Source organism: Aptenodytes forsteri, unplaced genomic scaffold, assembly GCF_000699145.1.
Source record: "Aptenodytes forsteri isolate BGI_AS27 unplaced genomic scaffold, ASM69914v1 Scaffold93, whole genome shotgun sequence".
NCBI classification, from domain to species: Eukaryota; Metazoa; Chordata; class Aves; order Sphenisciformes; family Spheniscidae; genus Aptenodytes; species Aptenodytes forsteri.
Genome location: NW_008794665.1, coordinates 2,880,214 through 2,888,877, shown reverse-complemented (window position 1 = coordinate 2,888,877; position 8,664 = coordinate 2,880,214).

Genomic DNA, 8,664 nt, shown 5'->3' with positions numbered 1-8,664 from the left:
ACCGATATGCCAATTTAAGTATGATTTTACTATTTCAGCCTGTACTGGTTTAAGTGAAATAACCTATGCAGATGAAAAAGATCCATGCTGTTCATTACGTGATGTCTACATTATAGCTGTGACATCCACACTTTAAAGTGCAGACTAAATGAAAAGGTCAACACCAGAGCTTGGAATGAAAACAGGAATTGCTGTGTGCATCCTTCAAGGATTTTATTATAATCCTTTCCAATGTTCACTGTGATCTCTAACCATTAATAGAATGTATAGACAGCTGCTGCCTGAAGTAACCTGTCCCTTCTGTCCTCGGCCAATGTGAGAAGCAGAAGCAGTAGAAGTCCTGGCCTTCCTCTGCAAACTTTCCTGTGCTTTCTCTCCCCAGGGTTAGGCTGACAGCACTCTCCTTCGGTCGTACCTTCAGACAACTCGCGGGATTTGTTTCAGGGTACTGAAGCTGCATTCATTCACTCCAGTCCAGCAGGGATCTGAGCACCTAGCACCAGTGTACCTACTGGTAACTTGTTAAGCTCTGCATGTTACACCGTTACTATCAGTTAGACTATTCACAAGACCAAAACCAAATGCAGTAACTTTGCAGGACCTCTGTTGGTATCGCTGTGGTTGGATCTTCTCTACCCTACCTCATGGGTAGCGCCATCTGCTATTTTCAATTTAAAACCCCATGTATTCTTTAGGATATTAGTTGCACAGAAAAAAAACCAAACAAACAAACAAACAACCAAACCTCTCCATCTCTAGCCTTTGACATCTGTCAAGTACCATTTGAGAATATTGCTTATTCTGCAGTCACAGGTAAAAAAAAATTAATTTCTGAGAAAGATAGCATCTTCAACTGTTCATTCCTGCGCTAGCCAGCTAAGCCAAGACACACTCCAGAGGAGGATTGCCTCACTTTGCTTGAGGACAGCGAGTGAGGTTATCTCACATCACAGCTGGGGAAGAGACAAAACAAGGAAGGTGCCTGTGCACTGATGCAGACCAGGCACATTCCCACCACCTGCTGAGAGTGCCAAGGACCCTATTTTCCAGCAAGAAGGATAACAAGAAGGGCTAGGCACAGCAGCTCCTCAAATGCTCCAACAATTCCCAAAACGACTCCCCATTTAGGTCCTTAATTTTTTGGCAAAGCACTTCTAAAAGCTTAACTCAGCCTTCAAATCATTAATTTATCCTTAACAGCACTGCTTTTGATCAATCAGACTATTTACAGTTTACTTTTCACCTTGAGCCAAGTCCAGTATTTAAGTATAACTTGCATAAAAAACATTTCAAAAGGTATTTCAATACATGTAAGACAACTTCTGCCTGTATGCAAAGGCCCCACCAACTTCTAAAAAGATTTAGCATCCATGATTAAACCTGTAAGAATATATCCATTTACAAAAGTAGAGTCACACAGGTTTAGTTTTTATTAAGTTTGCAGTAAGAGAGAAGAAATGCCAAGAATGGTTTATAGAAACAGCTGAAATGCTACTAAGGAAAGAAATGACATTGGGATTAATAATTTCAAATATATGTGCAGCATTTGAGAGCAGAAGGGCAGTATAAAAATAGATCAAACCCTTTTGACAGGCTCTCATTTCTTCACACCATTCCAAGTCACGTTGCCTAAACTGGCAAGGTGAATCAGAAAAATTTAGTTCTGCACAAAGTATGAAATCTACTCTTTTGCAGAAAGCTAGCAAAACATTTATGCACAAATTAAGGTCCAAGTTAAGTAAATCTGATGGTATTATGCACACACACAAAGCCAAACAACTCAAGAGTCAAGCCTCAAAAAATAAGAATAAAGTTTGCAACCAAGAGGACTAGAAACTATTCTTTGTGTTGCTTTGTTTTGTTTTTTTTTTTAAATTAAAATGCTAATTCTCAAATAACCAATAACTTCCATGAAACCTTAAAACAGCAAGTCATAAGAAAATTCCACGAGTTCAAAACACAGCGTGTGTCATTCACATCACATATTAGTTCTTGTCAGAAGAACAAGTTTCACTCAAAATGAAACAGTCCTCAAAAATTCCATAATTCAGTTACAGAGAAGCTTGATTACTCCCTGTCAATAGATTTCTGAGTGAAAAACTTAAGGATTATCTTTATTTTCTTTCATTTTTAATTGGAGTAAACTAGTGATTTCTGCAGGTCCTCAATCAGCATCATCCCTATTACACTGAACAGCCCAACAATGCTGCGTAACCCCCATTGTAAACAATTATTTGGGGGGGTGGTGGTGGTGCAGTTCTGACTTGCTTGTGGAAGAAGCACAAGGGAAACAGACAAGCCTAAACTGTTGTCATATGTGGTTATCAGAGAAAAATTAATTAGCTTCAAGTTAAAACTGTACTCATCCTCCTCTTCAAATGCGCAAATATGGATCTGCCTGCTGCTCCAATGGCTGTCAGGAAAAAAAAAAAAAATCCCATTCCTTCCATAAAATACAAATATGCATCTATGTGATGCCATTGCTGCTCACGTACCGCTGGCAAGCATTACTTACATGCCCTACGTAAACAGAGTTAACCCCTAGGTAAACCCCCCCGAGTTTACCATCCATTTCCAATTCACGCCAAAATTCTGGAGGAGAACAGTTTTGCTCTTTAGCTGTAGTAAAGCGATTATATCTGTGCCAAGGCAAACTTGAAAAAGGAGATTAGTATCTGTGGGAAGAATGTTTCCTGCCATAAGAAGCTCACTTCATGTGACAGTGATGGGTGTCCCGTGAAAACCACCAAGCTAAGCAGACTGTAGTTTGAACGCAGAAATCACACCAGCAGCCTTAAGTCAAAGCACTTCTTACCATCTCCCAAAAAGAAATTATACTATATATATTTTAAACTCTAAACACAACACAGATTCAAAGTTTTACATTCATAATAGTTGCAAGGTGCTGAACATCGTAGCCCTGAATGCCTGCCTAGGAACGCTTGTGAATAAAGGAAAAAGACAATACACGTTAATATTTTTAAAGATGAAAGCGCAAAGCAGTCTTTGAGTAACTGAAGTCTCATTCTGTCCATCAACGGCAGCAGCTTGGACTCGGCCTCATTCTTGACCTAGGATCTCAAAACACTTTACAAAGGGTACTTGTGCCTGCACCTCACTGGACAGAAACCGAGATACAGAGACGTTAGGGGCAAATCCCATGGCACCTCCTTAAAGCAAGAGGACCCTGCTCTGCTTGAAGGGTTTCTCCACTTCGATTCTCCAGTAGGACAAGACCCTACAAGACTTGCCTATGAATAAAAGAAGTGTACGGTGCTTGCACACACTTATTTGTATTTCTGCAGGCTACAAAAGTCTTGCTATATTAATTTTAACAAACCCTATGGGTTAGTTATGCCTGAAGAGAAATTCCCTGTTAGGAAAAAAAACTGTTCATCCAACTTCAGTAGCAAATGCAAATAGCTAATTAACCTTATCTCCATTACACTGTCCTGACTTTGCAATACATCTGGCACAGAAGCAAGAATTTGTTTGCCTTGTCCAAATCTTCTCACGTACGTACAGAGCCTGCAATCAACAGGCTCTGAAGCAAATCTGACTAGCAAAGATTTAGCCTGTAAGTATACCTATACCCTCTGCACTGTATTCTATATGCATACTTGTGGATGTCATTTCATCATCACTTCTAATGGGGAAGAGAGAAATTGGCAGACACGTGAAGAAAATTTTATTTAACTATCTGGTTACAAATAAAGCTGTATTTGTGTACTTGAGAGATAAAAACAAACTAGCCAAACCCTGTTCATATACACATTATCAATCCAAGGCGAATAAATCTATTATTTCACCCACCATGGGGTTTTTTCCCCCTAAAATAAACATGTGCCCAAAATACGTGCTTCAGCATTTCACCTTTTCATAGTCTGTTTTAAATACAACTATTTTTCCTTGGCCAAAATTGGTAAGGATAAAGGAAAGCAAGTTGGACAAAAGGTCAGATTATACTGAAATTGAAATATTTATCAGAACAGCTATTTCTGCCAAGGAAGATAATCAGAAATGTAAAGTCTCATTTGATCCTTAATTGACCTGTGTGTTTTTAATTAGGAAGGGGGGGGAATTAACCTAATTAACCAATAGAGCTAATTACGGTCTTGATTCTACAAACCTGCAAGTGCATAATTTTATTCACTTAAGTATTGCTCAGTGAAGTTACGCATGAGCAAATACGTTTGTAGATTCAGGGAATAAATCTTGAATAACTTAACCTTTTAAAAACTTTTAAGTGGCTGCTTTATAAATATTTCTTATGTACGACCCATTTTGTATTTTAAGCTTGACATGTGAAATTTTTCTGAACACCAAACAATAATTGCTTTTGTTTCAGAAAAACAGCAGCAGTTATGTTTGTGTTAGGAAATAAGTAGTAGTTTTAAAGAATGAACATTTTAAATACGTGCCTTTATTCATTCCGGTCTGTGAAACTACAGTCTTTGGCTTAATGACATCAAAGCGTAGAGGTTTCTAGCAATGTATTTTGACTTTAGCACTGAATTCATTTTCAGTGTGTAACACAATCAGTTTCAGGGGAAGAAACTTCCTGAGACCTGTGCACATGCAGGTCCCTGCATACTACAGTTCGCTCACTGCTGGAAAAACTTTCTGGAACATGCAAAGGGGGAACCTGCGCTCACTGATGCTCTCCCCACACCCACATCACTACCCCAGTCTCTTCAGTACATGCAGTGCTTTGTGCCCGTTTCCTCAAACTCTGTGGACCTGTATCTGCAATCCTGCAAGCCGCCACAGATGACTCCCAATACCAATTACCTAGGGCTCAAAATTGTAATCAGGACTTCCAGGAAAATGCCCTCCCAGCTGGCCGTTGCACTACTAGATGAGGACTTGCTTTACATCCAGACTCAAACAGAAAATAACTCCGTCAGCCTGCTTTCCCAAGGAAATGTTTAGACTTGCTTATCTGCGGATAAACACGTCTGCCAGACCCTCTCTAGTAAGTTTTGAGCCTATTGGCCAATTATAACCAAATTTGACATAGGTTTGGAGGCCTAAGAGATATTCACTCTGACAAGTGGCAGAAAAGCAGGTAGCTGGGCTGAGAATACAGCCCCCGTTAGTGACCCTGCGAAGAGAAAGGCTCAAGCAGGGACTTAGCGCTCGGCTAACGGGGACTCTAGCCTTGAGATGCAACGCCTAAGAAAAGAGGCTTCCTTGGATTTTGCATCTTATCGAAATCCTGCAGCACATTCTGTGTACAAGAGCAATTAAAACATATTGCCTGTATACCAGATACACGCAGCTCTGTGCATGCGCTGTCTGTGTAAGCACGCACACGTGGGTGTGCGCGCACAGTGCAGCGTGAACTGATCATAAAGAATAATGGATCACATAGGAATTTTTTTACAGCTTGATGAGGTGTTGACGTTTTAAGCAGAGAAAAGTAAACTCAGTAATGCAATGCATGAAAAAACTGGTGTAACGTAAGCAACCACTACTTTATAAAGTATTTTAGTTACCTCAAAATCATTTCCTTATTACAAAAAAAAGTCCAGCCCTTATGGAAGCTGTGATAGATAAATCTTTCCTCCTTTCACGCACTCAGAAAGGTTGTTGATGTAAAGCATGATACGATTCATAGATATCATCGGAATGTTACAATTTGTAGACTTTTTCAAAACCTTATCGTACAACCCTTGTTACATTTTTGCTACCTCAACCAGATACAAACAGCAAGAGGAAAGTGCTTAACAGAAGCAAGCCCTGTCTGAAACGCACGCTAGTGCAGAAACCAGTTTGGCACATGCAAACTTTAGACCAAACTGCAATGTTTTCTAATCAGTTTCCTCCAAATTTTGCCTATCAGTGGCAACATTTTCAGTTCGTTCAAGATGATTTAAAAATAGGAGCTCGTATCTTCCGAAAAGGAACAAAAATCCGAATGGTCGTAAGTCTGTAAGATATATTTTATAGTTTGTTTTACAGGGTACCACCAATAGATCTAATTAATTTATTTCTGTTCAATATTTGCAGTATTTACAGCATAACGATCTAGATCATTTTGGCATGTACGAGTCAAATACTGATACATCTATAAATCCTCACCAACTTCTTAAGTAGAGTAATGACAACCAAGATAACCATGTTGCTTTATATACTATTCTATCCTTGCAACTACCCTACAGTCAGTAGAAAATACCTGTCACAAGTTTGAGAGACTTTTCTGGTTTATCCCTACTCTATCTGAAGGCTGCAAACTACTTTGCAAAGGCTGTTGTTAGCAGCAGCGTTTAGGCCGGACACAGAGACACCCCTTCACTCCCCCCAGCACACTGCATCAGTTATTGCGTTCATAAGACAAAGCAAAGCAGTCCCTTCCCCGCAGGATTTACAGTCTAGGTAAGTGCTTTGTAGTCAACAGCAAGCGACCAGTGGTTAAGAAACAGAGCAGCTCATAAACATTCATGTAAAAAAAAAAAAAAAAAGGTTAATCTTATTTCTTGGGAGTAGTAACACACCATTTCCCACCTGAGCATCAGACTTCCTCTCATTGTTTCCTTGCACCTGGCAACAGATATTGTGTCTTATGTATTGAAGCTCTTGTTTTCTAGGAAACAATACACAGAGAAAAATGACAGAAACAGGCAAGAAAGACGACACTCTGGGAACAGCCTTTGTGAATCTGTCAGTTTACATCATTACCAACCAAAGCTCTTTAAAAGAGAGTTTCAAGACCTGAGGGCTTGATTCTGCAAAGCGCCAAGCGCTCTGGCCTCACTGCAGCAAAGACCCCAGCACATGCATCACTTTAATTACACAAGTACACCAATTAAAATGCACCCGCTCATATCCTTAAAATTAAGCATGTACTTCAGTGCTAACTTGAAGCCAGAGCATTCAGGATAGTGACCCACAGGAAGGACTGCCAGGTCAGGGATGCGCACACACACACAAATATAGATAGGTACAGATACAACTACCCCAAAGGCCTGAGGCTTTTTTTCCTGATTGCACAAGTGTCAATCAAGAGCGGCTCAGCTGAAGCCAAGCAGGGTAGTAGGTTGTGGGAAGACAGACAAAGCCCTTAGGTTGTATTTACTGTAATGGATTCCTTATTTTGAAATAACTGCAAAACTGTTTCATAACAATGCAAAATTTCAACACATGAACCAGAGAATCTACTTACAAGTAGATTATGAATTCATCATATAACTCTGAGAGTAAAATGCCACTTTGGTTTTTTGGTTACTTTTAAAAACCTCTGAAAGAAATTCACTCCCCGGATATCCAGCCTTTGCCAGAAAAAGAAAGCAGGAGTAAGTGGTGCCGTAAGCTTCTCACTAGTCGTCAGACAGAGGTGATTTTGTCCTCCATAGGCAATCACATGGTAGCCACTCTGTCAAATTAATGTACACTGCCTCCATGAGTTATTCCCAGAGACTGTAGCTTTTAACATCCTAACTTTAACACGTCTGTCTTTCAAAACGATCTGTTCTCAGAAAATAACAATGGCTGTACTCGTTTCCCTTCTCTTAATGTAAACTTTAAATGAAGTAGAAGAGAACTTTCAGCTTGAAAAGGAGATGACAGAGGAAACACTGGAAGTTTATAAAAGCATGAATGGGACAGAAAGGAATAGAGACCAATTCTGCACTATCTCTATGCAAGACATAGGTGCTATTAAACAAAGGTTCAAAATAAAAGGGTGTGGTGTTTGACGTAGCGTAAAGTTAAAGCTATGAAATTCCTTGCCACAGCACGTTGCAGATGCTAAAAGTTTACACAGGATCAAGGGGCAATCAGACCAGTTCATGGAAGGGAAAAATCAGTGATGGCTAGAAAGACACCAGCTCTCCCTCAGGAAGCATCCAAGCTGCAAGTGATTGCACGCTAAAAGCGCCTTCTGGGGAATTATCCTTACACGCCTGCCTTATTTTTACCCCCCAGGCACCGATTCTTGCAGTCAGACCCAGGACGCTAGACAGACCTCTGGTTTTATCCACAAAAGCCTCCTAAACAGTAACATTTTCTGTAATTTATATTCATCACATTTTTAAATCAAGTTGCCAAATGCTTATTTCTGAACAGCGCCACCAAGAAAATCGAGCGCTATGATCTGACTGGTAAATCAGAGTTCACGTCAGTCCATCACAAGCGACAAAGCCCATCAGTTAACAGTCCCATACCACCGTGTGAGAGATTACAGCTTCCCAAAGATTCACAGAGTCCTCCATCACCTTCAGTTATGAAACAAGACGTACCTTGACAAATTGGCATTTTGATTTAAAAGCGCATTTTGAGAGCACTGAAGATTAATCGCCAGCTTCTGGCGTGCAAGTAATGAGATTGTATCAACGCGCAGCATATGACCGAAGAGAGAAGGTCCAACAGCTTCCTACCAGCTTCCCAGCTGGGGCAAGTAACATACTCCGCTGCAGCTTCTTGCGCTGCGCTAAGTTAGGAACAGCCTAAAGCAAATGTTCGATGCCACGCGTGGGGTGGGACGGGACGGGAAGGGAAGGGAAGGGAAGCCAGCCCGCTGCGGAGCTCGCCGAGCACCCCAGCCGGGGTAAGCAGAGCCCAGGTTTGGGCTGGAAGGCTCCCCTCGCTTAGGTGGGCACGAAGCCGGGGCCACCCGGTGCCTTGGGGCACGCCCGCGGTGCGGGGCGCTCGCAGGCCGCTGCC